Source organism: Anser anser, assembly GCF_964211835.1.
Source record: "Anser anser genome assembly, chromosome: Z".
Lineage (NCBI taxonomy): Eukaryota > Metazoa > Chordata > Aves > Anseriformes > Anatidae > Anser > Anser anser.
This window is the reverse complement of record NC_139723.1, coordinates 4,046,593-4,067,328: the sequence shown is the minus strand read 5'-3', so window position 1 is coordinate 4,067,328 and position 20,736 is coordinate 4,046,593. Positions and strand designations below refer to the sequence as shown.

Genomic DNA, 20,736 nt, shown 5'->3' with positions numbered 1-20,736 from the left:
TACTTTAATAAACACATGAGATATAAACGTGAGGGTCAAAACGCTATTTTATACAGAAATAGCAGGTTATATGTAGAAATATTTTTGTTTTATTTGGAAACATTAACAAATAAAGTGGAGTTCTGATTTGGTTACGTCCCTAAACATAACCCCACTGGAATCAAAATAGAAAAAAAAAAAAGTACAGACAAATGTAAAGAAAGCAGTTTTCTTTGTACATACTCACCTACATAGCATCAGCACAAAATTCCCTTACTAAAAATACTATCAATACCTTTTTTCAAAGCTTAAAGAATAGCTCTCTTCAGGGGAAAACAAAAACAGAAGCAAAACCAAAACCAAACACAGAACAGATAATACATTTTAACAACAGATTTTAATTTTTACGTTCTGGCTCCTCCCTTATATGAGGCTGACAGTTCTTTGGACTTTTTCTAGTTTTCTGCACACAGCCACAGTTTTGTTCTTCTATACTATTCTCAATATTAAAGTAATAAATCAAAGTTGAACTAGTGATCTAAAAGTAAAACTCTCCTTAAAATATAAAACTGCTTTCGTTTTCAGTGCTTGAAGAATTAAGATAACTGAGAACACAAATGTAGGTATCTAAAAAAAAATAGATCTAACTTTAGAAATAAAATCTAAAAAACACAAATTGGACAGCCAAATTCTACCCCTATTTAGTGTCCACTTGGAGAAGGAAACCTCCTCTCCTAGGTCACACAGTATGGGAACCATCACTTCTCTTCTAAACAAGAATTAACAGATTTAACAAATTAATCTAGTTCTTGATCTTGTTATTTTTAATTGCTGATTTTCTATGGAATCAAGCACACGTTGACTACACTATATGCTGACCAGGCTAAAAGACACAGCATGGTGATATCTGGAAGAGTATCACGTCTGAAGAGGAAGACCTGGGTATACTTGTCCAGCTCTGTTTAGTGGCACATGTAAGTGTGAAGAAAAAAAATAATAATAATAATTGAAGATATTGCCAGGTCGCTGGATGCAGTTTATATTTATTTATTTTTTTATTTTATTTTTTATAAAGATGTTTTGTCTACAGCACTAGCAAGGGTTTCACGAATCAAAATATGATTTAAATAAGAAAATATGCATCGCCATCCAGCAGGCATTGCCACCATCTTTGCCAAGAGACATTTTGCAATCCAGTTTCAACCAATTTCTCCGGCTTCTAAGGAGCACGAGAGTTATTGCAATGAAACAGGCAGCAACATTTCAAAACAAATCCTTTTACAGACTTTAATCTGAGGAAAAGAGATTCGAGGTCTGTCGCCAGTGGTAGGAGATAATCTTGTAGGGTAGCAAGAAGAAAGTGCCTGAGCTGTAGATAAAAGACGAGCTCCTGCCGCGGAACATTATACAAATGTTGAAGATGCTGGAAAGATGCCAGAGCTCCCTGGTGATGCAGACTGGAGACATAAGTTACACAGCCACCGTCCCACCGCACAGCAAAGGGAAACAGTCGCAGGATTCAATCAAGCGCAGCTACAGTAAGTGCCAGTGGGGACCTTTCATCTTTGGAGCTGTCAGAAGGCAGGATGGTTCACAGATAGCATTCGCCGCCCGAACCGCCCTTTGTTTACCAAGAGTAATGACAACTTAGAAGGGGGACAAAGTACGGGGAAGAGAAATAGCAGGACAATGGATGCTTTTTTTTTTTTTTTTCTTTTTTTAAATCCTCCACTTTAATGGTGACGTTGAGCCCATGCAAAATAATCCTGCAGCCAAAGCTGACAAACTGTGCCGCTGTTAACTTTGTAAAGATCTGTTCTTCCATAATTTATAGAAAAATGAAGAGGTGTGAAACACAGCACAGTTAGAAAGCCAGGCTGGAGGAAGGAGCTATTTATCATTGTCTGGGTCAGAGAGGAAAAAAAGAAAAAGAAAAAAAAAAAAGGAGAAAAGAAAAAAAAGGAAAAAAAGCTCAGTAGTACGTAAAATAAGGCTTCAGATAATACAAGCTCAATAGTATAAGTTGACCAGAAAATGGAAGCAAGTGACAACGAAGCTGTACTAGTAACTGTTTGCTAGCTGTTTAGAAGATGTTCAGTACATGTACCTTTGTGTGAAGCAATACCCAAGGGAAATAAATAAATAAATAAATGAAATAAATAAAATAAATAACACTGTCTGGAAATATCAGTGTTTTGATAGTACTCAGACTTTGTTTTTCAACTCAGTCTAAAAGAATGGTGTTTTCGTATTAAAAACTCCTTTAAAGAGAAGATAAGGCTCAGTTTTGGGGATGGCGTGGTGTTGGCAGCAGACAGGTGTGCTGGTGGATGTGGGGAGGCACTCCTTACATTTATCTTCCCAGAAAACAAATGGGTGTTGAGATATCTAGATGAAGAAAGCTCTTAAAATAAAAATGGGAAATGCAAAGCCTGCCAACGCTTGCTCTCATTTACCATTATAGTATTTACAAAGGCTGTGCACTGAAGTCAGGAGCTGTGTATCTTCATTACCCTGTGTGGCTTTTTTATTACCGTGCCAGTAGTACCTATGGCTACAGCAAGTACTGTGGCACTGTCAGAAATAGCATAATGAAGCAAAAGATGCAATACTAAAATATGCATGAAATATGCAGGAGCATAATATGGGAAATTTTTTGTATGAATTTTAAAATCACATTCCTGTACAATACTGTAAAATCCATTTAGACTCAAATACCTCATTGTTTCAAGCCGTTGTGGGGTTGCTGTTGAAACCTATTAACTCCACTTGAGCACAAACAGCCATTCTCTGGGCAGTTCATTAAAATCCACCCTTTCTTAAGCTCGAAGGGACTTCTGACTGTTCAGTTCCCATGGGAAATATTAAAAGAAAAAAAAATGCAGAGAAAAATCAGAGCATGTCACAACACTTAATAATAGCTACAAATGGAGTAATTTTAAATAGTTTGCACAAACTTGATGGGATAAATATTCTGAGGTACTCAAGACCCTTAGGGAGAAGTGTCACAGGGATAAGCCATAGTGTGAAATTGCTATTTGAGCGCTGAATACCAATTATTTGTGATTTACTGTAATTTACTTTTAAACCCAGGAGCTTACCCAAAAGCAGTTGGCGTATATTTTAAATGATGCATCAAGGACTCGGGATGTGAAATATCCAGGAACAGCAACAGAGAGACGCCCTCAGACAATGTTCTCATTACTTTCAACTACCATATGGAAAAATATATATATACAGAAGATATGGGAAAAGTGAAGTGCTGAGAGTGACATGTATGTAGACTGTTACACGGCCAGGAACACGAGGTATGGTAAACTAATACGACTGCATAAACTATTTTTGAGCAAGTTTACTCCTGCAAAAGCCAAAATACAGGTGGAAGAGGAGGGGGGTCTCACCTGGTCATGTTTGCTTAGCTCTTAATCACCTGATTTGTCACTGCTTAAATGATATGTAGTTAGATTAGATGAATACAAAGTGAAATCACATGCATATCCCTCTCCACTGGGGTAGGGAGACAATCCAGCTTTCAGGAAGAATATTATTTATTTGGAATAAAAGTACCCATTATAGAACAGTCTATATTTGCCAGTTTTCTGCTTGGAGACACATGTAGTTTAAGGATAAATCTACACTGTGTTTGAAATGGAAGCTTCTACCCTTGCCAAGTCCAAATTTGTTCTGTCCCCATGCTGCCCGAAAACAAGCCCTTTATCAGTCACAGAAATGAAGAGTATTGTTGGAAATACCCAGGGAAAGATTCTTGGAGCTTTAGTCAGCTGCCACCACCTGTCCCTCCAGCAGTGTCACCGAGTCTTACACAGGGTCATCTGCAGAGGGGTCCAGGTCGCGTCGTCTGCAGGTGCAAAGCAGATCTGTAAACCCTCCTGGCGCCAGGCACCAGAAATTCATCCCGTGGGTATTGATCTCGGCACACAGACCAAGATCAGGGAATGGACCCACTTTGTTCCACACCTGGGGCTGACATCAAAGCCTGTGAGGCCACCAACTCCCACCTTTTAAGCTCTCCTTCTGGACGTGGCCCCAGAACGGTTCTTAAATCCAGTAAGAGCTCTTGCACAGCTCTCTACACATTCATTCTCTTTGAATAAAATACTCTCTCAAATAATCAGTTTGTTGTGTTTTTTCTTTCAGATGTTTTTTTGTCTGCATTAAAAAAGTAGATATTTGCAGAATTTACCTAACACGGATTGTGTGCTATGAAAGCACCTCTTACGTCACCCACACTGCCAGAAGTACAAAGCACCAATAAAGCTATCTATAATACCTGCAATATTTGTAAAGAAGATTTGAGTGTCTCACAAAACCATGTGTCTATCCCTTGTCACTAAGTGTGAGTGCTCCTTGACTTTACAGCATCGCTTTTATGACAAGTCACTTAAGAATAAATGTCCTGCGAACTGATTTTAAATAGCCAGTGCTGGAAACTACAGTGATTTTAATTGTAGAGCTTCATTTTAACAGGGTCAGAGTGCTCCATTCTACATTTGTAAAGGAAAGGAAAACTCAAACTGCTATGGCACAAAGCAAAGTGTTAGAAAAGAAGATGAGGATCCTGGTGGAGAAGCTAAACACAAGCCACCAGTCTGTCCTCATGGCAATGAAGACCATGTGCTGGGCTGTATTAGAAACGTTGAGGGACATGGTTATTTCTCTCTACTAGAATATGATGAGGCTGCATCTGAAATATTGTGTCACCTTCCTTGCCTCCAAGACAGAGACACACATACTGAAGAAAGAGGATGGCCACAAAAATCAGGGGTTGGACAACAACACCCAGGACTAGAGGCTAAAGGAACTGGAATGGCTTACCCTTGAACAGAGGTTTGAGGGGGAACCAACTGCCCTCTTCCACAGCCTACAGTGGAGTTAGGGAGAAGATGGAGCCAGATCCTTCTCAGAGGTGCACACAGAAAGGACAGGAGGACAAAAGGACAAGTCACAAGTTACAGGAGGAGGAATTTAAAGTGTACATAAAAGAAACTTCCCCGTCTGAGTGGTGAGGGACTAGAACAGGTTGCATGGGCTGGTTGCGGCACCCTCATCCATGGATGTATGCACAAACAAAGCCCTGAGCCACCTAAATCACTGCTGAAGTGGAACTGCCCTGAAAGGGGCATGGACTGAGTGGCTGCCAGAGGTCCCTTCCAAGCCAAATCTCTTTTATTATTACTTCTGCTGTCTTTATTTCACCAAGCTGGAGCTTTGCCATAACTCCAGTCAGTTCTACTTATGTACGTTTTTTCCATTGATAAGTAGTTTTTGCTAAATTGCAAGATATTTTTCCGTGTTTCACAAACTTTGATTCCCAGGTGATTTCAACAGAAGCTGTGCTCGTCTCATGATATCATGAGTATTTCCTCATATTTTGGCATGAAGGACACAGAATTCAAGTCATGAGAGGAAAAATCTCCTTCCATAATGTGCAATTCTGCCAGTAGCAGAGCAGCCTCGACCGTCTCAACTCGACAGAAGCCTCCTCTGGGGAAACAGAGTGCTCCTTCAGTTCCACAACTGCTGAAGACAAAATACTCTTATCAAGGTTTCCTAATATTGATTAGCATGAGATCAGATTCTAGAATATTTGTGTGTGTGCGTGTAATTTTGAGTAATTTTAACAGAAGTAGAAGAGGAAAGGAAGTTCGGTTGAGCATTTTTAACTTTCACTGCAACAACATATGAGACAAGAAGTTAATCCTCTTTGCCACCAGATTAATTATGAGATGCCAAAAACACGTTAAAAATTCATAAATTTCCCTCTTTTTGGCCCTAAACTGAAAATATCAACAGTCTTTTCAGTCTCTTTGTATGTAATAGGTATGCCAGAATTTCTCTTATCCCACAACCTTCTTTACAATTTTATATTCTAGATATCAGCAAATACATCCTTCTGTGTATAAATGGAAGCTAACATACACATGGATATCTATTTAAAAAAAAAAAAAAAAAAAAGGTTATCAATATCTGAAAAGCTTGTTTATTTCTGAAAAAAAAAAAATCATAAGTTTTTTTCAAAAGATAAATTTTAAGGATTTTAACAAGTCCAGATCTTTTTCTCTATATTTAAAAAGGCATTGTCATTAAAAAGAAAGAAATCTAGCTGTGATATAATTGTTTGAATAAAAGAGAAAATTATCCTTTGTATTTCATTTGAATCTGATTGTCTCTCGTCTTTATGTTACAGTTTTTCCACTACAGACTGGTGTAAAAAATCATACACATAAAATCACTCCACATTCTACATGTTTGGAATAGTGGCATGTCTTCAATTTCCCTTTAAATAATAATAATAATAATTTTTAAAAGGTACATTTTGCTGCTTAGTCTTTCTTCTGAGTACAAAACATATGATCACAAAGCACCCACTTTCATAGACCTCAAATACATCCTCAATTGTTTCAAATCCTGTTGATTTAAAAAAATAAAAATTAAAAAAAAAAAAAAACAAACTTTGGACTGTTTCTATCTGATGGAAACAATATGAGATAACCCTTTAAGCAGTACGTAATTCTCTTGCATTTCTTATTGCTTACTTTCTTACTGCTGTTTTTGTAAAAACTTTTTATGCTACACCTCCTGTCATAGGCAAAAGATTTCTTATCTGTCCTATAATTTGCACTATTCTTTCAGGTCTTGAAAACAATCTCTGCATTTTTTCTTTTGTTGCTTTCTGTTATTTCCTTTTCAGTATTTTTTACATTTACTTGGCAAATGACTTTGCAATAGTGCCTGTGGAAATAATTTTCTGCGCTGTTTATACTTTTTTTTTTACATATTTCTTCTCCCTATTGCTTTTTTCTTCTAAATTTGCAGCCCCTCAGTCCTTATAATTAATGTTGTATCATTGACTCTTCCTTGGGCACTTGTATCTCAAGAACTCAAGAGGCCCAAGACCCAAGTTTTTTCCTCCTTGTTTTAGAAGAAGTTTTTATAGGTCAGGTTTTGGTTTACTATCCCTTCAGAGGAAGAAGCAGCAATTTATGAGACACCTTAATTTTTTTCTCCTTTGTACACTTTACAGTTCTGTAGGATTTGCAGTTCTACAGGCTCTAGGACATGTCCTGTGAGAAAAAAAAAAAAAAAAGAGATTTAACTTTTATTTTTGTAGCAAAGAAAAAAAATACTCCTACTTTTAAAAATCAGTAGCCATTTAGTCAAGTACTTATGTTCAAAACCTTTCACTTTTTCACCTTTTCAGTTGATGAGAATGTACAGTAAATGGTGCTGCCCAATTGTTCACCAAGATTAAACAGGAATCCAAAATTCTCTGATTTTTATAAGTAACTGTGTCACCAGTTCCCACAACACAATTACACAGTGGATATATAAACCCAAAATTGGAGCTTACTATCTATTGATACTACCGCTAATATGCAAGAGTAGTTTATAGCAGTTTAATACCTATGAAAACATATTTAACACCTTAATTCTCTAATAACATATTTTCTAATTTTCTAATTTTCATATTTTCTAATTTCATTAATGATGTTTCAGACAGTGATCCCAGCATATATAATGCTACAAGAGATTCAGGCTTAATGTTACAATATCTACATACACTGCATATAAATCAATCTCTAGTCAGTGTTTTATCATTTTGTCATGCAACCAAGAAAATAAAATAAAAACTCTCGGTAATAGTAAAGTAGATTCCTCTTCCTGATGCAAAATTAGCTTGTGCTTTTCTTTGTTTGTATTTTCTCAGAAGTAAGAGCTTACTAACTCACAGTAAAATCTAGTATTCTGCTTCCTCGTATTCAAGTACTCCATTTCATGAAACACTGAAAAATTATCTTTTCAATACTTTTTTTTTTACATATAACTTTGATGCATTTACAGTGTAAATGATTTTCCTATTGTGTGATCTTAACTTCAAGCATTTGCATTCAGCACGTCTTTTCTTTAACAACTTTGTTGAACAATCAAATCTTCAGTTTCCACACCAAGTTCTGTATCAATACCCAACCTATAAGTAATAAGGATGATGTTCGTATTCAGGTTATTACTCCTGTACTGATCCTTGGACAATTCCCACAAAGAATTTTCCTTCATCTGTATTGTAGTTACTGCTTAATATGTGTTTCTTTAAGTATAAACAGTTCCTTTTTAGGCATATAAAATACCTGCCTGCACACTTTTGCTCTTGTTTTCTGTGAACCTAGCAGCCCTGCATGAACACAAGACTTTTTGCTCTGGACACAGCTCTTCATGTTGCTCTTCAAAAAACACATTTCATCTACATTTTCTAGACTTTTCTTAAGTCTCAGCCTGTGCTTTGTCTAGCATATTCTTACGGGCCTGACATTTGCAGGTCAGCGTGGACTTATTTTCCTTTCAGAGATGGTCTATTTTTATTCTTATGAAACAGAAATCACACAATTTGTTCACACTTTCTTCTACCCTTTCGTCTCCTCCTACAAATTTCATTTAATATCTTTTGGTGTACTTTTTCTTAATATTCTTTTTCTTACTGTACTTCTGTACTTTTTCTTAATATTAATATTTCCTAACATTCTTTCTTCCCTTTTTCTTGGACCTCTGACCACAATTACAGCCTTGTTCAAAATAAGGATACACAAGCCTTGGGTTCACTTAGCAGCTTCACATATGCTATAAATGCTTTAGCAGTTTTTGCTTATGTGAGAGGTGGATAAAAGAACTCAAACGAAGTTTGTTGATTTCAGTTCTACTATTTCAAAAATGTTCAAACTGCTTTAGCTATGTCTATTAACTGGCCTACTTTTCCTTACTGAAATGTGTACTGTGTAAAACACAGATCACCTGCCTAGGAGTTTACAAAAAATAATTTACCTTTTAGTCCTGATCTTTTTCTTCATTACCACTTGCTTTCATAAAGAAACAATTTTCTTCTTTAGAGTCAATTAAATTATCTGCTACATATTTACGGAATTTGGGCTTCTTTGGAGTCTTTATTTCCTCTGTGGCTTTTACCTACTAGTTCTACATTCATTTCCAGTATCACAGACTAGCAGTTAAAGAGGTTACAACTGAAATACCAATCCATGAGAACTGTAAGGACTGTTAGACACTAGAGCTAATGCTAAAGGAAAAAGTTGATGAGGGTGGAGACTTGAGTTTTTCTGAAGGCTGAATGGCTAACTGACAACTGATAATTAAAACTGATTGATCCAGACTCTCCAGGGGATACCACACTGCAGCACAATCCACTTAATAGGATGACTAATTTTACATATAACTTACATTACATATTAGGCTTAGGAATTTTGACCATGGAATAATATTACACTGAAAGTGCATTTCATAACATGCTAAATGTATTTATGATTTCTGTCACAAAGGCTGCATTTTAACTTAAAATAAAAAACAAACAAACAAAAAGCCTACAAACTAACACATTAAAGAGTTTGGTGGTAGAAAGTGGACACTCACTGTTAGGTTTTTAAAGTTCAGTTAAAAACACTGCAGTGTAATTCTGCAGCCAACAGACAGGAAAATGCTCATTTTACAAGCATAAGTATTTTAAAATCATTTATAGAGCTCTATTGTAAAATTAAAAATGTTTTTAATAGGAGTATTTCTTAGGAGGATATACTAGTATAACTGAAATTCTGCTTACATGATAACTAGGTGTTAAGACCATATATCTAAATGTTACTTTCAACTCTTAAAAAACAGACTGATGATACACTCCATCATACTAAGTACCATTTTTTTCTAAAGCTTACTTGAAATTAGCTGTCTTGTAAAAGGCCACTTCATGTATGACTACATCAGCACGTTTGTCATCCCTGACCTTCAGCATACAGATTGGGAGTTGGCTTGGAGGGTCTGAACAGGACCTACCTCAGAGACACAGAAGGAATAGAAGAAGAATTAACTGTCGCACAGTTGGCTAGTGCACTCCCACATCCCCTCAAATCTTTAAGGCAAGAATAAAGAATTGCTGATTTTGTAAATAATTTAAATCTTTGGCTCTCTGTCTGGTCCTGTGGGGAATGGTACATGTGTGTCTGGTATCAGTATGACCTACCCTGTTCTACATAAAAGAAACCAAGACTCCAGCTCATAGTAATTTGGATGCCCTCTGCTGAACCTTCACTGGTGGCACAGATGGTTCCTGAATACCAATGCCCATTGCACGCTTTGTTGTTGGTGAAGAATGACATACCTGACTGTAATCAAATGGATAAAGGAACTGTGAACAGCTGACTGCAGTTGCTTCTTGCCTTGGAGAAAGGAAAAAAAAAAAAAAAAAAAAGAAAAAAAAAAGGAAGAAAAAAAAGAAAAAACGAAAAGAACAGAGCTCTTCTATGCAATTCTATTCAATTCATTGCATTTGGATACAAATTTCAGTACAAGAGTGATGGTATCAGAATCACAGCCTGTACACAAGCATAATGTTTAAATTAAGCATTATATTTTGAAACTGCTGCAATTCTCATGCAAGGAGTGGTGGCAGGGGGAAAGGAAAAAGCCCCGTATTTAAATGCAGCATGCCACATGGTCTCTTCTGCCTCCACGTGTCAGAAACAACTCTCTTCCCTAATCTAAACCAACTATCCTTTTATCCATGTACTAAGAACTATGTGAACTAAGCAGTGTCTGGAGGAGCAATCAGACCCCTCCTCTACATTACTGATTGGTACTAGCTCTCCTGGCCCAACGAATCCTGAATTGTTGTATACACAGGTGACAAAAGGGAGCAAGAGACACTCTCATCTGAAGGGGAAAGCTGCAAGTCTGGCTATCTTCAGAGGGGACTGTGGCCAAGTCAAGAGGCATGTGCTGTAAAATGGCCATGGTATACGCGGAGGGACTACCCTTGCCAATTAAAAGCAGTGTGCTCTGCCTTGCTTACAAAAGATATCACCAATAGGAAAAAAAAAAAAATAATCATTTGGGGTAAGCTCTGGGTTAAGCAGCTAACCCACTGCTGTGTCTGAGATCCCAGACCCTACTGTTTCAGTCTGTCCCTGCCAGCTTGTGTTGGCAGCTCAGAGCATGGGACGTCCTGGGCCTTTCCTGTGCAGCCGATGTCCCACCTGGGCTTCATGAAGGACCAGCTCGCTGTCCTGCAGCAGGCACACAGAAGTCAAGCCTTGCAGCTCTCACTGCTGTGGCACCAGAGCAACTGTCTTGGATTTAGTCCAGGAAGAACATATGGGAAGATAATAAGTGACAGCAGATGTATAGCAGGCAGACAGACAGAGAGACGATAGTGTTGAGAGAGGAGGAATGGAAAAAGATAAAGACAAAGCAAAAGGGTAAACAAAAAGAGAAAAACAATGAGAACAGAGGTGACAATGGTGGAGAAAAGCCACAGAGGAAGTTCCACATCAGAAATAAACAGAGGAGAAAAGTGAATGGGAAAAACAGAAGACAATACTGTAAATGAAAAGATAAGCAGAGACAGAAATGTGTCCCAGGGGACAATCTAGACAGAAAACACTACACCCAAAAGAACAAAAATAGGGAAGAAAAGGCACATCAGTGTTCATTGAAGGAAAAATCAGGCTGACAGGTAAATGAATTATTGAACTTTGCTAGCTGTAAAATAAAAATAACATACGCACCAAGACATATATCCTTCCTCCATACCCAAGTCTAGACTGAGACTCACAGCCTCAAGCCGTATACACACCAGATGAATCATGGTCTCTTCCCTTGATGAGCTTTTGGTTTAATTAACATGAAAGAAGCATTGCCTGAAAAAAAATAAAACTGGTTGGCAATAAAGCAGGATCTGTTTTCCTGCCATATTCCGTCGCATACACACACACAAACTCCTATCACTCCCAGCCTGCATATGTAATGTTAGTGCTACATATGACACTGAAGGTTTGGCCCCTTGGTGAGGCTTTTCTTGCCTCTTTCCTCCTTGCCTTCTGAACAAATATCGGCAGCCAGCTACAGTGCTTGTACAGGAGCCCGTTGAGCAAGGCTTTGCTGCTGGAGATGAACATTTTAGTGCTTTCCACCTACAGCTTTCAGCTGAAAACTTCCCCACACCACTTCCAGTTCTGTTTCAGCGATTCAAGAGCTGCATTCTTAAATTTTCTGAAATGTTAAGAGTGGCCTGCCTACACAAGTGACACTCAAAACTTTAATTAGGCCGAACAGCAACCTGATGCTGTAATTCCTTTTACACTTGCTTCCTCTTCTGCTATTGTCTTTTACTGAGCATTATCTCTATGGTTCGATAAACCATGCCTTTTAGCTGCCTTTGTAAAGCCTTCTTTTGTTGTTGTTGTTGTTTAAAATTTAAAATAAATAAAAAAGCATTTATTCTGTAGAGGATATGAGTTCAAATCCTAGCCAAAGACCTTCTTGAAATACACTCTTTATCTGTGTCTTTCATCTGGCTCACTTGTGGGAAATTCTGTTGTAAACACTGTGTTTCATTGAACCCAAGCCGTGATTAAAAAAATGTCTACACTCAAGGTACCTTGATAATTAAGTCAATATCTAGTTAATAAGTTATGGAAAGACTCCAGTACCAGTACTTGAACTTCAAAAGAATAGATATCTCTGCAACACAAGCAAGCCGTAAACAGTTGTTGCAAATCAAAATTGACAGGGGAACTTGCTCAGAAAGCAATCCCCCTGCGCCCCCCTCGCAGGAGCAGGCCTTCAGGCCTTGCCTTCGGAGCAGCACAGCTGGAGAGCACGTGTAAACCAAAGCACCTACAGCAGCCACAGGGTCTGGAGCCATAATCAAATAAATGCATGGGCGTCATGAAACAGAAAAGGTAAAGAAGCACCCGATAACCCCGTTGGCACGACAGAGGCAGCTGACACAGCAAACAAAGACAGTGTGTGTGGGGAGGAATATGAGATACCTCAGCCCTAACAAAATGATTCACGCTCTGAGCTTGCTGTTGTAATCAATATATCACACATACATGCTGCTACATCGACAGCAGCACCACATTACGCACTGTCCCCAGGCCACGTGTCCAGGATTGACCCATACCTATGTGGTGCTGGCCACCCAATGCCTCCGAATACCAGTGCAGAATATAGGGCACATAGGCCTTGCAAACATCACACGTGTGTGCCTACAGCTGCAGGTACCTATCGCAAACACCTCACTGTTTCCTTCACACTAGTACAAAGTCCACTCCTACTGTAGCATTAGTTTTTTGGGGGGCAAGGCGTTTTAAAATCAGCAGACGGTGCTATTAATTTCAAAGAGTATGTCATGGGACTAGTTTTAAATAAGCAAGGTATCCACTTCCTTAATCATATTGAAAATACAATGGAGGTAAAGACCTACTCCAATGCATTAAGCTTTCAAAAATTGAAACTTAATTGTGTCCATTTATACTACAACCTCAAAAATCATCCTTATAAATCCAGTGAGGGACAAACCTGATTGACCAGGGCAGAATCCGTTTGTTTTTGTACAGCTTCTTTCCTGTTGCAATACTTACAAGGCCATTTTACAAAAACTGTCGTTATCCCAGGCCCTCACAACAGGAACGAATGGTGGTAACATACACTGAAGTGCTCAGCTGAAGATACAGCAGAAGGAAAGACAGACAGAAGAATGACAAAGCAGAAGCCATTTGCACAGGAATCGGTTCCTGAAATGGTGACAGAAAGACCATGCAGAAAATTAAGTCCCAGGGGAGGGCAAGAAAAATATTTTTGGCTTTTGTAGTTGCTAACTGTTAGCTGTACAGAATAAAGGCACAAACTAGGCAGAACCTTGTCAACACTGGGCTAAAGGCACAACTAAAATCTGACGTGTATTATGGGACTCTGATGATATCTAAAACTATTTGCTCCAAAAACAAGGTGTTTGCTTTTGCCCTTATATTGCGATTTCCATTCAAAGGACACAATGTACATTGCAAACACATTTCACTGAAATCATAGCTCCTGCCATAGGTATTTGGTTTTGCAACTCTGTTGTGACTTCCATACACAGGACAGTGTGCTTTGCAGAGAGGCTTCATTACAGTCGTATGTCCCACAACCAAAAGTCCTCGTTTAGATTGCACAGGGAGCAAAAATAAAAGGGACACAAAGCAGTGAAAAGAAAACTTGGCATTTTGCCCAAGGCTTTTGCTTTGCCTACTGTGGCAAGGCTATTGCTGACCAGCAGAGTGACAGCCTGGAAATATCCAAAGTTTGAAAGCTAATTTCTTGCACATTCCATATATTTAAAGAGCAGGAAAAAAAAAAAAAAAAAAAGATTTTTGTATCTTCATAGTATACTTTGTAGGCTCCAGTTTTCTACTTATGCATTTTTCACTTCATTGTCTTATTTAGAAATCTAACTCAGGTGCTCCAAAATGTCCCCAAAGGCAATTATGTTTTTATTATGTTTGCCAAAAGACAATCTGTTTTTATGAACAGAACCTAGAAACTTAACTTAGCTATCTAAATAGTATCTATATCAAATCCACATAAAGAATCAAGTGAATATCAGCGTGATGAAGGTACCGTGTGTCTAATTTAGCGAACAGAATAAATCAGATTAACATTCAGAGGCTGAGACTGCCTTTTGCATTTGTATGTATTTCTGTAGGTAAACTGTACAAAACGCATCTCACCTCACCATCACTTCTGGAGAGAGGGACAAAGTCCTAGATCCAGCATAACTGCGTAGGAGCCAAGATTTCCATTACTGGTGAGGGATGCACACAACTTCAGATTCCTGTGGATGTTTGGGAACAAGAGTTAACGTTACCAACTACCATTTTTACAACTGGTAGTGGAGGATCTGCTTATGACCTTAGGGTAGTAAGCAGAATCTCAGGTCACACTAGAAGATGGTGGGGCCAAGCTCCCTCCACACCTCTGGGAGGTTAACACCTTTCCACAAGGACTCTGTGCTACCTGCTCCGAGAAGCGCAGGAGGAGTTGTTGTCAAACACAGGGTGCCTGGTGTTCTGCTCGTGGGCCACCCATACCACACCTGCAGGGAGCTGCAACACTCTCAGCCTAGAGGTTGGAGGAACCGGAGGGCACACCTGCAGCAGAAGGGTTTCAGACCTCTTACTCCTAAGCAGAATTAAAAAAGCAAAGCAAATCGCCCAGTCAGCAAAGGGATGCTACAGTGCAGCTCTGATAAGCCTGGCTGGAATCAGCAGTAAGGAACAAAGATACCTTTATTTTTTTTTCCACCACAGTGCATCTCCAAAGCTACATGCATCTTAAAAACTGATCACGATGAAGCAGTCTGCGTGCAAACAGACGTGCTGCTTCCACAGCAAGCATTGACAAAGTATTTGTCAGATGTCCTGAGTACTTTGGTACCCCAGATTTGTCAAAACTCAGTGCTTTGGGAGAGAAGTGAGGGGGAAAAATAATTTCATGGAATATGATGACTACATAGAAAGTTACTTCTACCTAGTTTAGAAGATCATTTCCTTTGTTCAAGACCAAGTTGGTTGAAGCCCTGGTCAACCTGATCTAGTGTGTGGCATCCCTGCCCATGGCAGGGGGGTTGGAGCTGGATGGGCTTTAAGGTCCCTTCCAACCCGAGCCATTCTGTGATTCTGTGATTCCAGAGGACAAGAGCACCTGCAATTAAGGTTTCTAGTTCATGCTTCAAGCTAAGCCAGAAGATTTCCACAAAGCCACAGCGTACTGGACACTTGGCAGTTTTGGAAATCTAAGCACTAGAAGCTTCTCTGTGTCCAGCAGAATTTTAGCCTACAGATATTTTGATAATTTCTTATCTTAAAAACAGAACTCAGTTTTTATTACTTGAATGGTCATAAAATCCTTTTTATCTCTCTACTATAGTTGTACTCATTCTGCAGTAGATAGCGTTGTCACCCATTGCGAAAACAGTTTGTCAAGGGAGTAAAACTATTCCTCAAACAGGACTGCCGTTAGAAAAGCGTTTCTTCACACATCCCATTATCCAAGGATTTTTTTTCCCTTCAGTCTTAGGCCCTAACTACCATAAATTTTGGGTTCTATGTAAACTAATACTCAAACTTCCCCTCGCTGCCCAGCTTCAGGCTGCAAGCTGTTCCTGTGAGGCTCACACGGCTTCCTCAGGCAGCTGGTTCTCACACAGCTCCTGACTAAGCTCTCAGTCCACACCTGTATTTTCTAAACCCTGAAGAAATGTTGGAATCAGGAAGTTACCCCCAGGTGCTAGGGTCAGACCGGGGCACTGAACCTTGCCACGCTGCTGCTTTGCAGTCTCTTTAAAGCTCAAAGCTTCTGCAGTCCTTGCTCGGGCAACACCCTGACAGTCACCAGGAATACAAATGGACGCAACAACATGACTGCATTGACAATATGACTGAAATATCAGTATTGCTTTCCCTGACCGAGATTTATTAGAAGCTCGCCTGCCCTCGCCAGCCTGATGCTGAGCATTACGAAGAGGATGGGCAGGAAGAAAGCACGAGGGAAAGATCTACAGTTATCAAGCCATGAGGTATGTGCCAACCCTCTTGTTAAGGGCCAATATGTAAATTCACATCTTAGTACTTTATGCATTGCATATACTGCAATACTTGGTGACGGACTAATTGTCTGTTACCAAATGTGTCGCTTCAGGCATCAGCCCCCAGCTTTACCATGCGTAACCCTGAACACAATTCACTTTATCCTATCTGCTATCAAAGCTTTTTATTTCATAATGTTCCCTTTAATTTCCTCGCCTAACGTCTTGTTGCAATTAGCAGCAGGACCTGGAAACAGAAACATAGATCCTAATTCTCAGACCTGACATTGCAGTGTATGGCAGGCAGCCTATGGACTCCTGGGTTTGGGCAAGACGCATTCCAGGTAAGTGTAAGGGCAAAAGACCACTTTGCACATGTATGTATTTTCAGTGGAAAGGGAGCATTTCAGGCTTTGCGTAAGGATGAACAAGGTCCACAGAGCCCTACTCAGATTGCTCACAGGGGCAGAAGTCCAGGCTTCAAAGCAGTGATGCTCACAGCATTCAGAGATACACAGATGCTCTCTTTACTTATGTCTAAAATGAGATGACATAAGAGGAAATTTGTGGCAAGGGAGAAGATAGCACATTTTCTGGTAGTAATGTGTTTTTGGAGGACCGTGTGTTTTGTTTTGTTTTGTTTTGTTTTGTTATTTTATTTTATGTTTTGTTTTGCTTTAATTAGCAGGGAGAAGCCTGTTTGAAATGTTTTGTTGTTCTGGTGATGGATAATTAGAGCACACCAAGATGTGTGTTTTCAAGGGATTTGACTTCATAACAGTGGCAGACGTAGATTACTTTTTTCCCAGTATAGACTGGAGAAATGTGGATGACAATCTGGAAAACAAAATAAGATCACAGCAACTGAGGCTTGAAGTCCCAAAGAGTGCAGACAACAGCAGAAGTAAAGGTGAGAGTCTTCCCAGAGATCATCTGAAGGAAAGCCTGGCAGACAACAGCCACAGTGTCACCACCGAGGAAGCTCCAGGGTGATCAGGGCTCTCCTCCACGGCTGCTGCTCATTTCGGGTACCAGAGGCCCACAAATCCCCCTCCCACATTGAGGATGCACCACCGGTGCTCTGCCTCCCGACCGAAGTCACCCACATCACCAAGATTTATTGCAAATAATCCACTAAAAGATGTGTAAGTGTCTAGGGGCTGCCTTAGGAAAATCAAAGCCATACAAATAGTACTCTGAATCTACGTTTATATTTGTGATCATCTTCAAAAGGGTTTTTGCCTTGTTTGTCTTACCACTGCCAGGAGGTGGGCTGTTGTTAGACCGGAGGTTGGGTTAAATCTTCATCCAGAAGACTCTGTCCATGGGTTCAAACACAGGAACTCACCCAACTTTCTCTGGGTTTGCGTTGAAATGACCTTTTCCTTTTCTTGTCGAAAATATACTTCCATAAAACCTGATGAGGGTGAACATTTTCCTGAAGAATCTTATTTTACCAAGACATGCAATAACAAAGGTGGACTGCACCTTTTAACAAGGCACAAAAAAAAAAAAAAAAAAAAAGTCATTGTACAAGAGTGGCATCCTTTCTGCCTATGTAGGATGAAATGGAAATCTCAAGGGGAACCCTTTACTTACACTGAAACTTACATTTCTGGTAACAGCACAATTAAATACGAACCTAAGCAGCAAGGTAACACACACAAACACATCAATGAGCTTAATGAATAGTGTCTATTATTAGCACTGGAGTGTAGCGTGGAGGATAGCAACCAAACACAGGGAAGCAGAAATGCAAGCTGGGCTTGTGCAACCCTGTCCTATATACTACCTTCATAGAAAAGGAACTAATTAAAAGTAGTTCCATGCATTAGATATGCAAAAGACCATCTCGAGGATCTCAAGTATCTCCTTTCATTGTATGATCTCTGAAATTCTTTTTTGTGGCCTCTGTGTTGCAATGCTAGGGAATTAATTCACTTATGCCTCCAGGTCCCCAGATAAAAACCACACAAAGGCTAAATACCCAACACTGCACAGCATCGTGGTCAGCTGGGCTTTGCTCTTACTCTCATCGTACACACAACATTGTTTATGGAGCTGCTGATTTTATGCTTTTTTTTTTGAGATTATGTGAATACCAGCACAGTATGTGAAAAATCTGAATTTCTCCTTCTGAAATACAAGCAATCAGCCACCAGATGGCAATAAAGCCCAGAAAATGAGCTGTGCGCTTGCTTTTATGCTTTGCTCAAGTTCGGTTTAACTATTGCCTTCCTTTCTACTGCAGAAACATGCTGGAAAACATCCACTTCCATAATTCAAGTGTTATTTGCAGATCGCAGAAGGCTGAAGTGAAAGTGGCAGTAGTACACACTGCAGCACGGAGATTAGTGAAACAGCAGGGTAACAGCCCGTGAGAGAGGAGTACATCCAGAAATACTAAGTACTCAGCATAGCTCACCTGAACCGACAAAAAACAATTTCCCAATCTCCCCAGTTTCCACTATACCCTCACTCTTTTTCTCTTTATTTAGTTATCTGCTCAGTGTTTGCCCAAATTTGCTTAAACCAATGACACTAACCACTGTGGCTCAGATCACGATGATTTTACGGCTTTTTCCTCTGTAGTGCAAAGAACTGTAGTGATTTTAGATGTAAGGACTAACGTTAGGATCTACAATACACAATATTGCCTGTTTTAGCTGCTCTCCTTTATTTACCAGAACTTTACTATATATCATCAGATTACCCATGAGTGGTTGCGTTTTGTTGTTGTTGTTTTCTCCTTACAGATAATTTTTTGTTGGTTTGCTGTGTATGTGTTTTGTGGTGTTTTTTTGGTTTTGGGTTTTTTTCTTTTTTTCAGTGTTGCTCACATCATCTTGGGTATTGATCAAAATTGTATTCATTTAATGAGGGTATTCTTCAGGTTAAAATATATACATATATTCTCACTTTCACACTTCATTTTTTTGTTGTGTGGCTATTTTTGTTGTTTTATTTCCTCACATTGCTTGCGGTACCATCAAACATATATAATTTTGGTTATATAATGGCTTTACTCACATTAATAGGCAAGAACCAATGAAATACTTGGTAAGTATATTACCACTTAAAAAGGAATCTACTTAAGTTTAATAAGAAGAAAAAAAATCCATCAGCACAAAAATCCTGCATTAATAGATAAGAAAATCTGCAGAACTTTCTCAGTTTTCGCTCACTTAAGCAAAATTTGATAACTAGGCTTTATTTTGAGGCAGAACTACATGGAGTCGTGCATAGAAGTAAAGCAGTTGCAGCAACTGTCAGGGAACAGCTCTGCAACTGCTCGATGACATGTATGAACTTGGCCAGCCCGAGTCCTGGCACTAGGACTCCTTGTTCCTCTGCAAGTGTTGCAAATAATATTTACTAAGCATTTTATCACTGGGGATTAGTTTTGTAATAAATACAACATCTGCTAGGGAGGACATCATGCTGAACTACTAAATTGTATTTTACATTAATTAAGTTCGTTTAGTTTTCTAATGCTACATTAATCTGGGCCACTTGGATCCTCTGCTCAGCTAACACTTCCTCTCTTTGTGTGGCAGTAAAAAGCTGAGGGAGTTTTTGCTTTTTAAAAAGAAAAAGTAAAAAGAATAAAAAGGGATAAAAAGATAAATGATTATCAACTTGTCATCGCTAATGGTACATGACTGCTAGAGATGGACTCACTAGCACAACAGCTGTATTATTAGTTTGCTAGCTTTCTTTATTCCTCACCCACAGAGACTTTGAGATGCTGTTGTATAATCATGGGGGCCCTGAGCAGGATTTTGGAAGAGGGGGATCCGTAACTCACCTCAAAACTGTGGGATGATTTAGGATGCTTTGTGTTCCTCCAGTTCCTCAGCAGGAGAACGGAACTTACTCCCTTCGTAGTCCTTTCTAAGAGTCACTGGTGAAGTTGCTGCATCAGCATTAGCATGTTAAACCACTTTACTTAAACCACATAAGTCTCACCAACAAACCCTGGGATGAAATTTGGGCATGAAAGTCTGAGAGGTATCGGCCCTAATGAATGAAAATATGAGAGCACTGCTTGCCATGTTTCCTATAATCCTGCTGCTCAGCATTGCATTCCCTGCACTGCAGCACCTCAGAAGGCCCTTAACGTCCTCTTAATCAATCTCTGCCTAAAGTTCGTGCTCTGCTGCTTTTTGTGTGAATCTTTTCCGAAGATATTAGTAGCGGTTTCAGAGATAAAAACTACTGACAACTCTTTATGTTATGCTGTAGCAAGCTTCTTCCCTAAGCAGAGAAGTTGCAAAAACTTCTAAGCTGTTGTTGAAGGATAAATCAACACCTCTATAGGTGAAGCATTGCTT

The 20,736-nt window shown here is 39.2% G+C and overlaps 2 long non-coding RNA genes across 3 annotated transcripts; one reads left to right on the top strand and one right to left on the bottom strand.

Annotated features, from left to right (window-relative positions):
- Positions 1 to 1,049: 1,049 nt before the first annotated feature.
- Positions 1,050 to 4,796, top strand: LOC310889185. Its single transcript, XR_014576427.1, has 3 exons — positions 1,050 to 1,517; positions 3,073 to 3,287; positions 4,138 to 4,796. It is a non-coding gene; the product is annotated as an uncharacterized lncRNA (long non-coding RNA).
- A 5-nt stretch (positions 4,797 to 4,801) lies between these two features.
- On the bottom strand, positions 4,802 to 19,321 carry LOC310889184. 2 transcript variants are annotated; one of them, XR_014576425.1, is made up of 5 exons: positions 17,659 to 19,321; positions 14,547 to 14,650; positions 11,559 to 11,690; positions 9,711 to 9,824; positions 4,802 to 7,064 (listed from the first exon to the last, which is right to left on the bottom strand). It is a non-coding gene; the product is annotated as an uncharacterized lncRNA (long non-coding RNA). The 2 variants fall into 2 exon arrangements; XR_014576426.1 differs by lacking the exon at positions 14,547 to 14,650.
- Between the last annotated feature and the right edge of the window lie 1,415 nt (positions 19,322 to 20,736).